General features: G+C 46.8%; 1 pseudogene; it reads right to left on the bottom strand.

Annotated features, from left to right (window-relative positions):
• Positions 1–3548: 3548 nt before the first annotated feature.
• On the bottom strand, positions 3549–4356 carry LOC147354901 (serine/arginine-rich splicing factor 3 pseudogene; annotated as a pseudogene).
• Between the last annotated feature and the right edge of the window lie 10307 nt (positions 4357–14663).

Genomic DNA, 14663 nt, shown 5'->3' with positions numbered 1-14663 from the left:
GCCAGTTGCAGGAGTGCCTGGAGCTGGTGGAGAAGCTGCAGCAGACGCTGTGGAGGGCAGAGACGCTGCCGGAGGTGGAGGCCGAGCTGACGCAGAGGGTGGCCGTGCTCTCCAAGGTGCCGTTCTGGGTCCCTGGGGGGCAGGCGTGGGGAGGGCCTGTTCCCGTGCTGTCCCACCGCACCCCTGCCTGCTGCTCAGTCCACGCAGGAACGCAGACGCGGGGGTCGTGCTGCCCGTCTGAGATGGGAGTGCTCACTGAGTGTCAGGCAGCCCCTGCTTCTGTGTCATCCCTACGTTAATTTCCCTCCAGTTTTGTCCTGTGTTCTGTGTGTCCCCAGGATGCTTCAGCTCCGAGTCACTGCTGCTGAATTGAGTCAGCAACTCAAGGCCTAGCAGGATAGAGACCTAGAAAAATCCCATTCTCGTTTAAGAGATGGCCAAAATAGCTCTGTAATGAACACAGTTTTATGTCTTTATCCATACACTTGTTGAAGAAGTCACAGCGGGGCACATGCAGACCTGTGGTCCCACTCCCAGCTTGCCATCCATCCCCGGGAGCCCTGGGGTGAGAGGCCGCGTCTCAGGGATGTGGCGCTGCTGGGGGCATCGTCCCCACTGCCAGCCACCCCGTACTTCTGGCGGGAAAGGTGTTGCCCCGCGCTGCCAGTGGGCACTGGCTGGGCATGGAGAGTCGGGCCTGGCCTGTTCTGGTGCGGCTGTCGGGAGCGTTGCCTGGAGCTCAGTGAGAGGCTGAGGGGCTGTCTGGTCGCCAGCAGCCAGCAGTGTCGGGTGCTCGCAGACGCTCCCAGAGCAGGGTCACTAACAGCCGCCAGGGAGTGCCCTTCTGCCTGTGATCTTCCTCTCAAGGCTTGGTTTCTTCTCTCACCTAGCATCTCTGCTGTCCGTCCCCAGTCGGCCTTGTAGTCCGACCTTTTGTCTTCCGGAAGCTCTGCCACTAAGGAGGCTAAACGGTTGAAACTTACCTCCCAGCTTAGGAAGGTAGAACGTGTGCCTTGCGCTTCCAGCACTTGCTGCTGCCTGCTGCCTGCGCGGCTCGCCACAGGCAATCCAAGGAGGGGGCGCAGCGGCCGTGGGTGCGGGGCTGGGGTGGGGGCGAGTAAGTCTCCTCTTATGAGCCGGTCACCAGCACCCTCCGTGACCCACGTGTCACACACAAAGCCGCGCAGGCTGTGTGAGCAGGCGTGCGGGCGTGTCCCCCACGAACCTGGGGCCTTGGTCCGCACAAAGCACGGCCCGCTTGCCGCCCCTGCCGTCACAGTAGGCGTGCGGTCAGGACAGGGTCGTTGCGAGTGGAGCTGACGCTGTTCTTTGCCAACAGGCGGGAGAAAGACACGGCAACATCGAGGAGAGGTTGCGCCAGATGGAAGCCCAACTGGAGAAGAAGAACAAGGAGCTGCAGCGGGTGTGTGTGCTGACGGGGGGGAGGCGGTGTCTGGGCGGGAGACGCGGCTTGGGCTGGGGCCAGCGATGCCTTTCTCTGCCACCCCGGTCTCTGCCGCCGAGTGTGTGCGTGTGTGGCCCCATCTGCTGATCCAGGCACCCACCTCCTCAGGAGCAGGGCCAGAGGTGGTCGCCCATAGGCGGTGGGCGGGGGCCAGGGTGTCCCCACTTTCAAAGAGGCTGCTTGTTGCTCTGACCAGCCAGTCCGGGGAGCTGCTTGGGACACAGGTGGACCTCACGACTGCCCCTCTAACAAACCTGAGGGTGCCAGCCCGGGGCCCATGAAACTGAAGGCATGGCGCCCAGATGTGGAGCCTGTTTGCCTCGGACGTGGTGGTGGAGTCCCACATGCCAAACTGCTGGTCCAGACATGGTGTGTGTGTAGGATGGCTGCTCCTAGTCAGGAGGAGAACAGTAGTTGCGCTGACACAGAAGGTGCGTCATGAAAGGGTGATGGTGGAGGCTTGCATCACCGAGTCCTGAGAGAGGTTTCCTGGAAGGGTTGGCCACACGGCGATACAGACCATCCAGGAAATGGAGTGGGGGTCCCAGGTCCAGCCTCACGTGTCAGTACTGTCCCCACCATGCCTGTTCTTGGGCCTGGACTGCAGAGCCTCACAGGTGGGCTCCCGGGGGCAGTGGTTCTGACTCCCATCCTGAGACCCTCGGAGTGGCGCCCTCCCCGCTTAGGCAGAGAGTTCAATGTCTCCCGATCAGAGGTGCACTTCCTTACTTTCAGAACTGCTGCTCAGAGGCTGTTGAGATCAGGATGCTGTTTATAACTAAGCCAATTCAAAGTAAGCTTTTGTTTTGCTTTAAAAATATTTGAATGCCGATGCCTTATTGTGGAAGCTGTGACGGGTTTTGTTTCCTTGGGCTCAAAAATCACTGCAGACGGTGACTGCAGCAATGAGATTAAAAAGGAGCCATGCTTGCTCCTTGGAAAGCTATGACAAACATAGACAGCATATTGAAAAGTAGAGACATCACTTTGCCGACAAAGGTCCATATAGTCAAAGCTATGGTTTTTCCGGTAGTTGCGAATGGGTGTGAGAGTTGGACCATAAAGAAGGCTGAGCACTGAAGAATTGATGCTTTCAAATTGTGTTGCTGGAGAAGACTCTGTTTTAACAGAAAATATTTAACAGAAAATAAACTGTTTTTAAATGTATTACCATGGAAAATTTCAAACATGCACAAAAGTGGATGGACCCGTCAATTAATCTCAGCAATTTCTAACACAGAGCCAATCTCAAATAGATCATTCTTTTGTCTTCTCTCCATTTTCTTTTATACAGTAGGTCCTAAAACAGCTTTTTAAACCTTGAAATTGATGCTCATTTTATAAAACACAGACTTGCCAACTTTGTTATTACATTTAAAAATTGCTTGAGGTAATTATTTCCAGTTTTTTTTTTTTTTTTACAGTTATGCTTATAGTTTATTTTCAAAAGCACTTTACAAGAAAATATAAGTATGGCTTCCAATAGGAATGTTACACCTGGACTTGGTACCAAGCTCAGATTTTAGTTTTGCAAGGAAAAATAGGGTTTCAGGTTAAACAACAATTTGTAACCAAAACTTTAATCCCAAGGATTCTCACAAAACATATTACAAATGACAGCATGGAAAAAGAATCTTGCACAGTAACTCAGTTCAGCTCTACAATGTACCCTTAAAGTGGCAGGACATTTGTTATCTTGAGTAGTCTCATATTTCCAAATAAAGAACGTTACAAAGAGCTGTGTATTCATATACAGCAATCACAGAAGGAACTTACAACCTAAAGCAAAGGTAAACTAACTTCCTTGAAACTTCTTAGATTCTACACCAACTGGACAACCTTTTGTCCAGTGTGAAGACTAGTGGGATTTTTAAACCTCTAGTCTAGTTTAAGGGTACAGCTTTAATTTTTCCAGCTGGCTTTTGAATTCACAGCAGCTTTTAAAAACTGCTTAACTACAGCTGCATACCATATCCCAGGTATGTTGAAAAAAAAATCTTCCAATTTTTGTCAGTTTTTATTTCCATAATGTTAAGCATCGACTTTAGCTGGGCAGGAGTTAAGAGGTTAATTATCAGCCTATGCAGTACTAAAATCCAAAGCAAATTAAATTTTGCTTAAGGGAACATTGTAAAGTAACAATTCTTGATATTACATGCCTCATATGATCCATTTCAAACCATAGAGAATTACACCTTTGTGTCACTGTTCCAACAAACAAATGTGAACAGCTAAAACATTTTAAAAATGCACCAAGCTTATGAAGTCTCAAACAAAACTTGAATTTTCTGTACATACTCCTGTCAAATGAAGTTATTTCCTGTACACCACTCCTCTTGCAAACTGGTCTATTTCCTTTCATTTGACCTAGATCGGCTACGAGACCTAGAGAAAGATCAGGACGGCTTGTGATTTCTCTCCCGGGACAGTAATCTCTCTCTTCTCCTATCTCTAGAAAGGGACCTGGTCCGGCTGCGGGAGAAGCTTCTCCGTCTTGGAGATCTGCGTCGAGGTGGAGGACTCCTCCTCCGATAATCACCTCAAGGGTGACGACCCCAAGAAGGAGGTGGGCCACGATTATGACTTCTCTTTTCACCATTCAATAGTTCCACTCTTACTCGGCATCCACAGAGTGTTCTCCCATCTAGCTCTCGGACAGTATAAGCTGCGTCTCGGGGATCTTCAAATTCAACAAAAGCAAAGCCGAGAGGTTTTCTAGCAACCCACACACTTCGGAGTGGTCCATAATAGCCAAAAGCTCGTTCCAATTCAGTCTTGTTACCATTGTTTCCAAGATTACCTACATAAACTTTACAGTCCAATGGACAGGAATCACGATGCATTTCGAGATCTTTGGTTAGAAATGCGGAGGTTCAAATTCACAGAACCTAGGTTAGGTCTTCCCGGTCCACCTCCCACCTGGCGTTCCTGGATGCTCTCGCACAACCGGCATCCACGAAATGGCCTATTTCCAGTTTTTTAATATGCATTTTCATATTGGAAAAGACCTTGATGCTGGGAAAGATTGAAGGCAGGAAGAGAGTGGATGACAGAGGATGAGATGGTTGGACAGCATCACTAACTCAATGGAGATGAGTTTGAGCAAGTTCTGGGAGTTGGTGATGGACAGGGAAGCCTGGCATGCTGCAGTCCATGGGGTCACACAGTAAGACACGTCTGAGCAAGTGAACTGAACTGAATATGAATTATCATAGGAAGAAAAGCCATGACCAACCTAGACAGCATATTAAAAAGCAGAGACATTACTTTGCCATCAAAGGAACACCTAGTTAAAGCTGTGGTTTTTCCAGTAGTCATGTATAGATGTGAGAGTTCGACCCTAAAGAAGGCTGCGCACCAAAGAATCGATGCTTTTGAACTGAGGTGTTGGAGAAGACTCTTGAGAGTCCCCTGGACTGCATGGAGATCAAACCAATCAATCCTAAAGGAAATCGGTCCTGAGTATTCATTGGAAGGACTGATACCGAGGCTGAAGGGTTAATACTTTGGCCACCTGATGCGAAGAACTGACACATTGGAAAAGACCCTGATGCTGGGAAAGATCGAAGGCAGGAGGAGAAGGTGCAACAGAGGACGAGATGGTTGGATGGCATCACTTGACTCAATGGACATGAGTTTGAGCAACTTCTGGTAGATAGTGAAGGACAGGGAAGCCTGGTGTGCTGCAGTCAATGGGGTCACAAAGAGTCAGACATGACAGAGCGACTCAACAACAGCAATCATTACAAAGAATTCAAGTGATGTTGCATGTAAAGAAAAGTATGTGAAAGTCTATCTCCACTGACTTTTTTCCCAAAATGAATTTTCTCACCTTTTGCTTTATAAATTGAATTCATTTTACCCCCTTAATCCAGAATCAAGCTTCAGTTTATATACTGGGAAATTCCTCTACCAACGTCTGTGTATGCTGATCCTCTTTAAAGTCTGCTTGTTTCTGAGTGTAAATCTGCTTGCTCCCCGCGCCCCTCTGACAGATAATGGCTGGTGACAGTAAGGTTCCCCAGGTGCTCTGCCAAACAGAAGTGTTGGAAGTGACCTTTGAGAAATGAAGTCCCTGCCTCCCTCTGCACCTGCCCGTCTGCTCTGGTGATGCTCAAGAGCCCACCAGAGGTTTCTGTGGGAGGGGACCACCTCGGGAACCAGGGCACAGGCCGCTCATGTCGCGGCTCCCTGGTGCTTTTAAAAGGACTGTACTTTGCTCTTAAAGTTTATGAGTTTTTGTTTTTCCTGTTTTAAGCAAGGCAGAGAGAAAAAATGAATGAAGAACACAATAAACGCTTATCAGATACCATGGATAAGCTTCTGTCGAATCAGATAAGAGGCTTCAGCTTCCCATAGAGGGCCCCAGAGTGAATGTCTTTACTGGTTACGAATAATTGAGTAGCAGCGTTTCATGCTAGTCAATAAGCATGACAGCATCCACAGGCAGTGTGTAAAGGAACAGACATAGATGTGTGCCCACAACCCTTACAGAAAGCATCAGAGAGCCAGATCCACTGATGGCCCTGGTGTTACCAGCCGCCATGCTAGAACTTTCTTCTAGGTCCACCGTCACCCCTTCATTTCTTTCTTAGAAGTTTATTTCTGGGGCTTGCTGGCAGTCCAGTGGCTGAGAGTCTGCCTTGCAAGGTCAGGGACTCAGGTTCGATCCCTGGTTGGGGAGCTAAGATCCCACATGCCACACAGCAGTTATGTCAAAGGAATCCCGTGTGATGTAACTGAGGCCCGACACAGCCAAATCACTAAGGATCTTTCATATAATGTGATAGAAAAGATAGAAGCAAGTAAAAGCAAGCATTCTCATATTCCAACTCTAGCCTTCTCTCTTTTCATTTGCTTTGGAAAATGTCTGAGAACCTCCATCAGAGCAGGTCAGTGGGCAACACTCTGGTTCAGGTCTGGTGAAAACCTGTCCCAGCTGCACCAGTGCCCTAAAGACAAGGCCCAGAACGAGGCCCAGAACTTTCCCCAAAGTTGGCACTTGGGCAATGCTTGTCTGAGAGAGACTAGTGGTTACTACAAGTTCTGTGACACGTTTTCCCCCCACAAAACCCAAGATGAAACACACACCTCACTAGAGACCACACAGGGCGGCCCCCTCACTTCACCCTGATCTGTGGGCTGACTCTGATATGGGGATACTTTTGTCTCAAGCTTGAATTTGGCATATGAAACCTGTGACAGTTTTCTTAGTGACCACTGAACTGCAAAAGCTGAAAGCAAGTATAAAGCAGTTTCACTTAACCCAGGGACCTGGCCTCCTTGTATCTAGAATATCAGTTGGGCAAGGAGGAGGTTGTCTGTGTACAAGTTAGTGTTAAACATTGTCATGTGGCCTCGTGCTGGCACTTCACTCTGGGCATGAGGTCCGCCCCTCCTCTGGATGTGCTTTATGCTTTCAGACAGAAGAGTAGCCATCCCTCAGTCCACACAGCATCTGTAAGAATTGACTCTAAAGCACTGTGTGTATCTTTTTCAGAATTCTCTCATATGGGAAGTTGAAAAAGCGAAAAGGCAATTAGAAGAAATGCAAAACGACAAGGTACTTAAATCTGTAAATCATTTAGAAATTTTTTAAGAGCTGAATTGAGCTGGGTCATTGTTACAGTCACTACAGGTGCTTAGCAGAAGTCGAGTTACATTTTCCTTATGGCTAATCCACTGCTGTAACACGTATAGCATTTCTGGTTTTGAATACTGAATGTGTTTACATTATAGATGCATTTAGAGTGTGTGGCCATTGTGTGTGATTCAGAATTCTGAGTAGTCCTTTCTGGGTTCACCCCAAAGCTGAGACAGATCATGAGCCTTTCACATGGACTGTGCTGTGTGTCAGAAAGATAATACGAGCCACATGCACAATCTAAAATTTTCTTAAAACCAACGGACTACTTGACATCCTTCTTTCACTGTGAGTCTTGAAGTCTTCTGTGTGATTTCCCCATCAAGCTTTGCACCAGCCTGTTTCACGTGCTCAGGGGCTGCATGAGGTGAGTGACTGCTGTGGCTGACAGCACAGAGCTGCCAGGTTGAGTCCAGTGACTTGGAAATTTGGCCCGTTTGACTTGTTTTACCCTGTGAGGAAGTGAAGTGGGCTGTAGAGGAATGAATGTGAGGAATGCTCAGGAATGCAGGTGAGCTCCATGGAGACAGTTTAAAGCAATGAGAGGAGTGAGGGCAATAGAGTGAGTCCTGTCCCCCTAAAACAAACCCCCGCCGCAAGTCCAGCTTCTGTCTACAGACTTCATTGTTGTTAATGGCTTTCCATGTTTCTTCCAGAGAAACCTTTTCTGCACCTGAGACGGAACTTCCTATTCATTATGGTTTATAAGGGTTAATATTGTTCTGAGTGTTTATATTTGCTATGGGACTCTTAGAGAACATTTTCTCAGAATTAAAATGTTGGGAGTTGATACCTACTAACGTAACCTGTTATGCACATTTTGGTGCAAGTTATTTTACATCCAGAAAGCACCTGTTATGCACATTTTGGTGCAAGTCATTTTATATCCAGAAAGCAAGCAGTGTAGGCTGTGTAATTTCCAATTCCTAGAACCAGGTGATTATAAACCTGGAAACCCTGAGAGCTGAACTGGATCAGATGAGACTGCGAGGAGCTCCCCTCCACCACGGGTAGGCCACTCCCTCGGGCAGCTCCCCTCAGTGCTGTTGACTGTGACAAGGGCCTGTCTGGTGTGTGGACAGTATGAATGGGTGTCACTCATGGTCACACCTCAAGGAGCCTGTAGCTTTGTGCCCAGCAAGAGGGAAGAGACAAGCATCGTTCCTACACCCCAAAAAAGATGTCCTTTTCATTATAGGGGACTGGAATGCAAAAGTAGGAAGTCAAGAAACACCTGGAGTAACAGGCAAATTTGGCCTTGGGATATGGAATGAAGCAGGGCAAAGGCTAATAGAGTTTGGCCAAGAAAATGCACTGGTCATAACAAACACCCTCTTTCAACAACACAAGAGAAGACTCTACACATGGACATCACCAGATGGTCAACATCGAAATCAGATTGATTATATTCTTTGCAGCCAAAGATGGAGAAGCTCTATACAGTCAGCAAAAACAAGACCAGGAGCTGACTGTGGCACAGACCCTGAACTCCTTATTGCCAAATTTAGAATTAAATTGAAGAAAGTAGGGAAAACCACTAGACCATTTAGGTATGACCTAAATCAAATCCCTTATGATTATACAGTGGAAGTGAGAAATAGATTTAAGGGCCTAGATCTGATAGATAGAGTGCCTGATGAACTATGGACAGAGGTTCATGACATTGTACAGGAGACAGGGATCAAGACCATCCCCATGGAAAAGAAATGCAAAAAAGCAAAATGGCTGTCTGGGGAGGCCTTACAAATAACTGTGAAAAGAAGAGAAGCAAAAAGCAAAGGAGAAAAGGAAAGATATAAGCATCTGAATGCAGAGTTCCAAAGAATAACAAGAAGAGATAAGAAAGCCTTCTTCAGCGATCAATGCAAAGAAATAGAGGAAAACAACATAATGGGAAAGACTAGGGATCTCTTCAAGAAAATCAGAGATACCAAAGGAACATTTCATGCAAAGATGGGCTCGATACAGGACAGAAATGGTATGGACCTAACAGAGGCAGAAGATATTAAGAAGAGGTGGCAAGAATACACAGAAGAACTGTACAAAAAAGATCTTCACGACCCAGATAATCATGATGGTGTGATCACTGACCTAGAGCCAGACATCCTGGAATGTGAAGTCAAGTGGGCCTTAGAAACCATCACTATGAACAAAGCTAGTGGAGGTGATGGAATTCCAGTTGAGCTATTTCAAATCCTGAAAGATGATGCTGTGAAAGTGCTGCATTCAATATGCCAGTACATTTGGAAAACTCAGCAGTGGCCACAGGACTGGAAAAGATCAGTTTTTATTCCAATCCCAAAGAAAGGCAATGCCAAAGAATGCTCAAACTACTGCACAATTGCACTCATCTTACACACTAGTAAAGTAATGCTCAAAATTCTCCAAGCCAGGCTTCAGCAATATGTGAACTGCGAACTTCCTGATGTTCAAGCTGGTTTTAGAAAAAGCAGAAGAACCAGAGATCAAATTGCCAACATCCACTGGATCATGGATAAAGCAAGAGAGTTCCAGAAAAGCATCTATTTCTGCTTTATTGACTATGCCAAAGCCTTTGACTGTGTGGATCACAAGAAACTGTGGAAAATTCTGAGAGAGATGGGAATACCAGAACACCTGATCTGCCTCTTGAGAAACCTGTATGCAGGTCAGGAAGCAATAGTTAGAACTGGACATGGAACAACAGACTGGTTCCAAATAGGAAAAGGAGTACGTCAAGGCTGTATATTGTCACCCTGCTTATTTAACTTCTATGCAGAGTACATCATGAGAAACCCTGGACTGGAAGAAACACAAGCTGGAATCAAGATTGCCAGGAGAAATATCAATAACCTCAGATATGCAGATGACACCACCCTTATGGCAGAAAGTGAAGAGGAACTCAAAAGCCTCTTGATGAAAGTGAAAGTGGAGAGTGAAAAAGTTGGCTTAAAGCTCAACATTCAGAAAACGAAGATCATGGCATCCGGTCCCATCGCTTCATGGGAAATAGTTGGGGAAACAGTGGGAACAGTGTCATACTTTATTTTTCTGGGCTCCAAAATCACTACAGATGGTGGCTGCAGCCATGAAATTAAAAGACGCTTACTCCTTGAAAGGAAAGTTATGACCAACCTAGATAGCATATTCAAAAGCAGAGACATTACTTTGCCAACAAAGGTTTGTCTAGTCAAGGCTATGGTCTTTCCTGTGGTCATATATGGATGTGAGAGTTGGACTATGAAGAAGGCTGAGTGCCGAAGAATTGATGCTTTTGAACTGTGGTGTTGGAGAAGACTCTTGAGATTCCCTTGGACTTCAAGGAGATCCAACCAGTCCATTGTGAAGGAGATCAGCCTTGGGATTTCTTTGGAAGGAATGATGCTAAAGCTGAAAGTCCAGTACTTTGGCCACCTCATGCGAAGAGTTGACTCATTGGAAAAGATTCTGATGCTGGAAGGGATTGGGGGCAAGAGGAGAAGGGGACGACAGAGGATGAGATGTCTGGATGGCATCACTGACTCAATGGGCGTGAGTCTCAGTGAACTCCGGGAGTTGGTGATGGACAAGGAGGCCTGGCGTGCTGCGATTTATGGGGTCGCAAAGAGTCGGACATGACTGAGCGATTGATCTGATCTGAGAGTGGTGGTCACAGTATTGAGAATACTCAAAACCACAGGCAGAGGTTTGGAAGTAGGGGGCCAACCAGTTGATATTTGGGTGTATTCATTTGAGGGGCCTGACAGACTGTGGAACTGATGTTTCTGAAGAGTCACAGAAGGTTAATGACTGGTAGTCATTTTTACATGATTGGAGACTGAGACATGACTTGCCTTTGGCTGCAGTGGGAGGAATCACCTGGCTTGTGAATGAGGCGAGCAGATTACTGAGCATTCTGAATTTTTTCTTACTTGTTGTTATAGGGGCAGTAATTCTTATTAAGTATTTGTATTTAAATGTTTCTTTGGCTTCTTCACAGAAAATGATCACTAGTGAGAGATAAACTTTAGCAAAGGTTATTAAGTGCTTAACTGATGACACTCATTCACCTGTAGGAAATGGACTACTGCTTGAATCCTGAGTTAGGAGACAGTTTGGAACCCTTACGCATATTTCTGTGTTTGTGTGCTTAGAGGATCCTCACAGTCCAGGGCCCTCACCCAGCCTTCTTCTAGAGTAAGGGAATATCATTTGAGACAAAGGCCGAGCCAGAAACTGGTCCTATGTCCAAAACCACGTCAGGTGGAGTTCAAGGAGAACACATGCCCTGCAGAACGGATAGGGGACATGGCCGGATTTGCTGGCAGAGCTCCTCCAGGGTGAGGGGCTGGTGCTGTCAGAGGTGGATAACCCCTGCTCCCGGGGTGGATGAGGTGAGTGTGAGGAGGACTGTGTAGATAGTGGAGGAATAGAAGGTGGACACAGCCTCCTGCTCTTGGGGGGTTTGGATAAGGAGGGATGCGCTGGTGCATGGACCCGAGGCCTGGCACGCTTGAGGGGTTCAGATGGAGAAGCCTGGGGCCTGGTCACCAGTCCCCTGTGTGTCAGTGAGAATGAGAGACGAGAAGAGGAAGCAGCCGCGGGTTGGGAGGGGCCGCTGTGCTCTGAAGACAGTGGGCCGCAGCGGCTGGTGCGAGGGAAGGGTGTCTCCAGGAGGCAGCTCTCGAGGGGTCACAGCAGTGACTTAGCAGCACAGGTGGGGCCTTGGAGTGGGGTTTGCGGGCAGTGTGGGCTGGGTGGGCAGCACTATGTTGGCTCAGGAGGGAGGGAGTGGGGACTGAAAACCTGCCTCACAGGCAGGGCAGGCACGGCATATTTGGTAGGACCTCCCAGAGGAACTGGTCACCTTGTCTCTGAGGCCTTCTCCCAGAAGAAAGAGCTTCCGGTGAGGAGGGGGAGAGAGATGGAGGGTGCACTCTGTGAGGGGACTAGGAGGTGATGGTTGGGGCGCGCCCCAACCTGGAAGTCTCTGTGGCCCTCAGAGGACCCACGAGGGTCTGCAGTCCACGGTGGGACTCTGTCATACCTCCCACCAAGATCCCAAGTGTGCTCTGGCCCCAGGCCCTTGGGTAGAAGTGGAGCAGAGAAAGGAGCGGTTCCATCAGGAGGGAGGGGAGACGGGAGGGAAGACAGGCATGGGTCGGGGAGATTCCAGACTTCCATCTCCTGTGCAGCACAGTTTTCCTCGCAAAACCATTGAGCAGAGCAGCATGTGACCCCGAGCAGGCTGAGCTGGTGGTTGGCTCTGGCCACTCTGCAGACGTATGGGGTGTCCTGTCCTCGGAGGAGGGCTCTGTCTCCCAGGTTTTGGGACTCCTGCATATGAAGGTGCCACCCTCTTCCCAGAGACAAGACTGAGAAGAGCCCGGGCGGTCCTGCAGTGCAGGGGGCTCACAGTCAAGGCAGATACGACTAAGCGACTGAACTGACTGACTGAAACATCAGTAGGAACACAAATAAGCAAAAAAAAAAAAAAAAAAAAAAAACCTCACAAAAACTGATAAATCAAATATTTCCCAATTCTGTGGCTTCCTTCCAGCTCATAAGCACAATTTCGTAAAACTGCCATCTCTGTGTATTAATCATTTCTATTTCTTCCTTTTTCACTTACTTTGAACGGACTATATGTTTCTACATGATTCTCATAGTCATCTCTAAAGAAATTCTATGTCTGTCTCAGTGGTTCCTGAATAACAGTTTGTAGATAGAATGGAGATTTCATCAGACCACACTTAAATGAAATAAGCAAAGGCAAGATACTGAGTTTTTAGTAAAGCTAAATTGATTGAATTTACTTTATTGAATTTATTCAGTTCAGTTCAGTAGCTCAGTCATGTCTGACTTTTTGCGACCCCATGAATCGCAGCACGCCAGGCCTCCCTGTCCATCAGCAACTTCCTGAATTTACCCAAACTCATGTCCATCGAGTTGGTGATGCCATCCATCAGCCATCTGATCAGCCATTTCAGCCTCTGTCGTCCCCTTCTCCTCCTGCCCCCAATCCCTCCCAGCATCAGGGTCTTTTCCAATGAGTCAACTCTTTGCATGAGGTGGCCAAAGTATTGGAGTTTCAGCTTTAGCATCAGTCCTTCCAATGAACACCCAGGACTGATCTCCTGTAGTATGGACTGGTTGGATCTCCTTGCAGTCCAAGGGACTCTCAAGAGTCTTCTCCAACACCACAGTTCAAAAGCATCAATTATTTGGTGCTCAGCTTTCTTCACAGTCCAACTCTCACATCCATACATGACTACTGGAAAAACCATAGCCTTGACTAGATGGACCTTTGTTGGCAAAGTAATGTCTCTGCTTTTGAATATTCTATCTAGGTTGGTCATAACTTTCTTTCCAAAGAGTAAGCGTCTTTTAATTTCATGGCTGTAATCACCATCTGCAGGGATTTTGGAGACCAAAAAAAAAAAAAAAGTCTTGCACCGTTTCCACTGTTTCCCCATCTATTTCCCATGAGGTGATGGGACCAGATGCCATGATCTTCGTTTTCTGAATGTTGAGCTTTAAGCCAACATTTTCACTGTCCTCTTTCACTTTCATCAAGAGGCTTTTGAGTTCCTCTTCACTTTCTGCCATAAGGGTGGTGTCATCTGCATATCTGAGGTTATTGATATTTCTCCTGGCAATCTTGATTCCAGCTTGTGCTTCTTCCAGTCCAGGGTTTCTCATGATGTACTCTGCATAGAAGTTAAATAAGCAGGGTGACAATATACAGCCTTGACGTACTCCTTTTCCTATTTGGAACCAGTGTGTTATTCCATGTCCAGTTCTAACTATTGCTTCCTGACCTGCATATAGGTTCTCAAGAGGCAAGTCAGGTGGTCTGATATTCCCATCTCTCTCAGAATTTTCCACAGTTTCTTGTGATCCACACAGTCAAAGGCTTTGGCATAGTCAATAAAGCAGAAATAGATGTTTTTCTGAAACCCTCTTGCTTTTTCAATGACCCAGCAGATGTTGGCAATTCGATTTCTGGATCCTCTGCCTCTTCTAAATCCATCTTGAACATTTGGAAGTTCATGGTTGACGTATTGCTGAAGCCTGGCTTGGAGAATTTTGAGCATTACTTTACTAGCGTGTGAGATGAGTCCAATTGTGCGGCAGTTTGAACATGCTTTATAATTGCCTTTCTTTGGGGCTGGAATGAAACCTGACATAACAACCTAGGTGTTTTCAATTGCATATCCTAAAAGAACTGGCTTTGCAGTTTCCAAGGGAAAAAAGGTTCATTTTAACCAATTTTCTCTGAAGTCCAAGGAATATCACAGCCATCCTGCATCAAAAAGTCATCTTTCCTTTATGTAGTCATAGTTTCATGCCTAAATTATAGACCAACTCGTGCTCAAATTAACTCTGATATCAGGGGCAGATCAGCTGATAAAAAGCTTGGATTGTCTCTCTGGAGGGAAGTGAGACCTTGGTCCCATGAGAAGAATCTGAAGGCTTAAAGGAATTTTCAGGAGTGGGGAAAGCTTGGTCCATCCTATGTGTACCATAATCTTAAATAATGCTTATTTTCTTTACCAAAGTTAAAAAAAAAAAAAAAACAGCTGATAGAAACAA

The sequence above is a fragment of the Bos grunniens genome, chromosome 17 (assembly GCF_055505025.1).
Source record: "Bos grunniens cultivar Pamir isolate PY7600 chromosome 17, Bosgru_T2T1.0, whole genome shotgun sequence".
In the NCBI taxonomy this organism is placed as follows: Eukaryota; Metazoa; Chordata; class Mammalia; order Artiodactyla; family Bovidae; genus Bos; species Bos grunniens.
The sequence above is the reverse complement of the archived record's forward strand: the minus strand, read 5'-3'. Positions and strand labels throughout refer to the sequence as shown.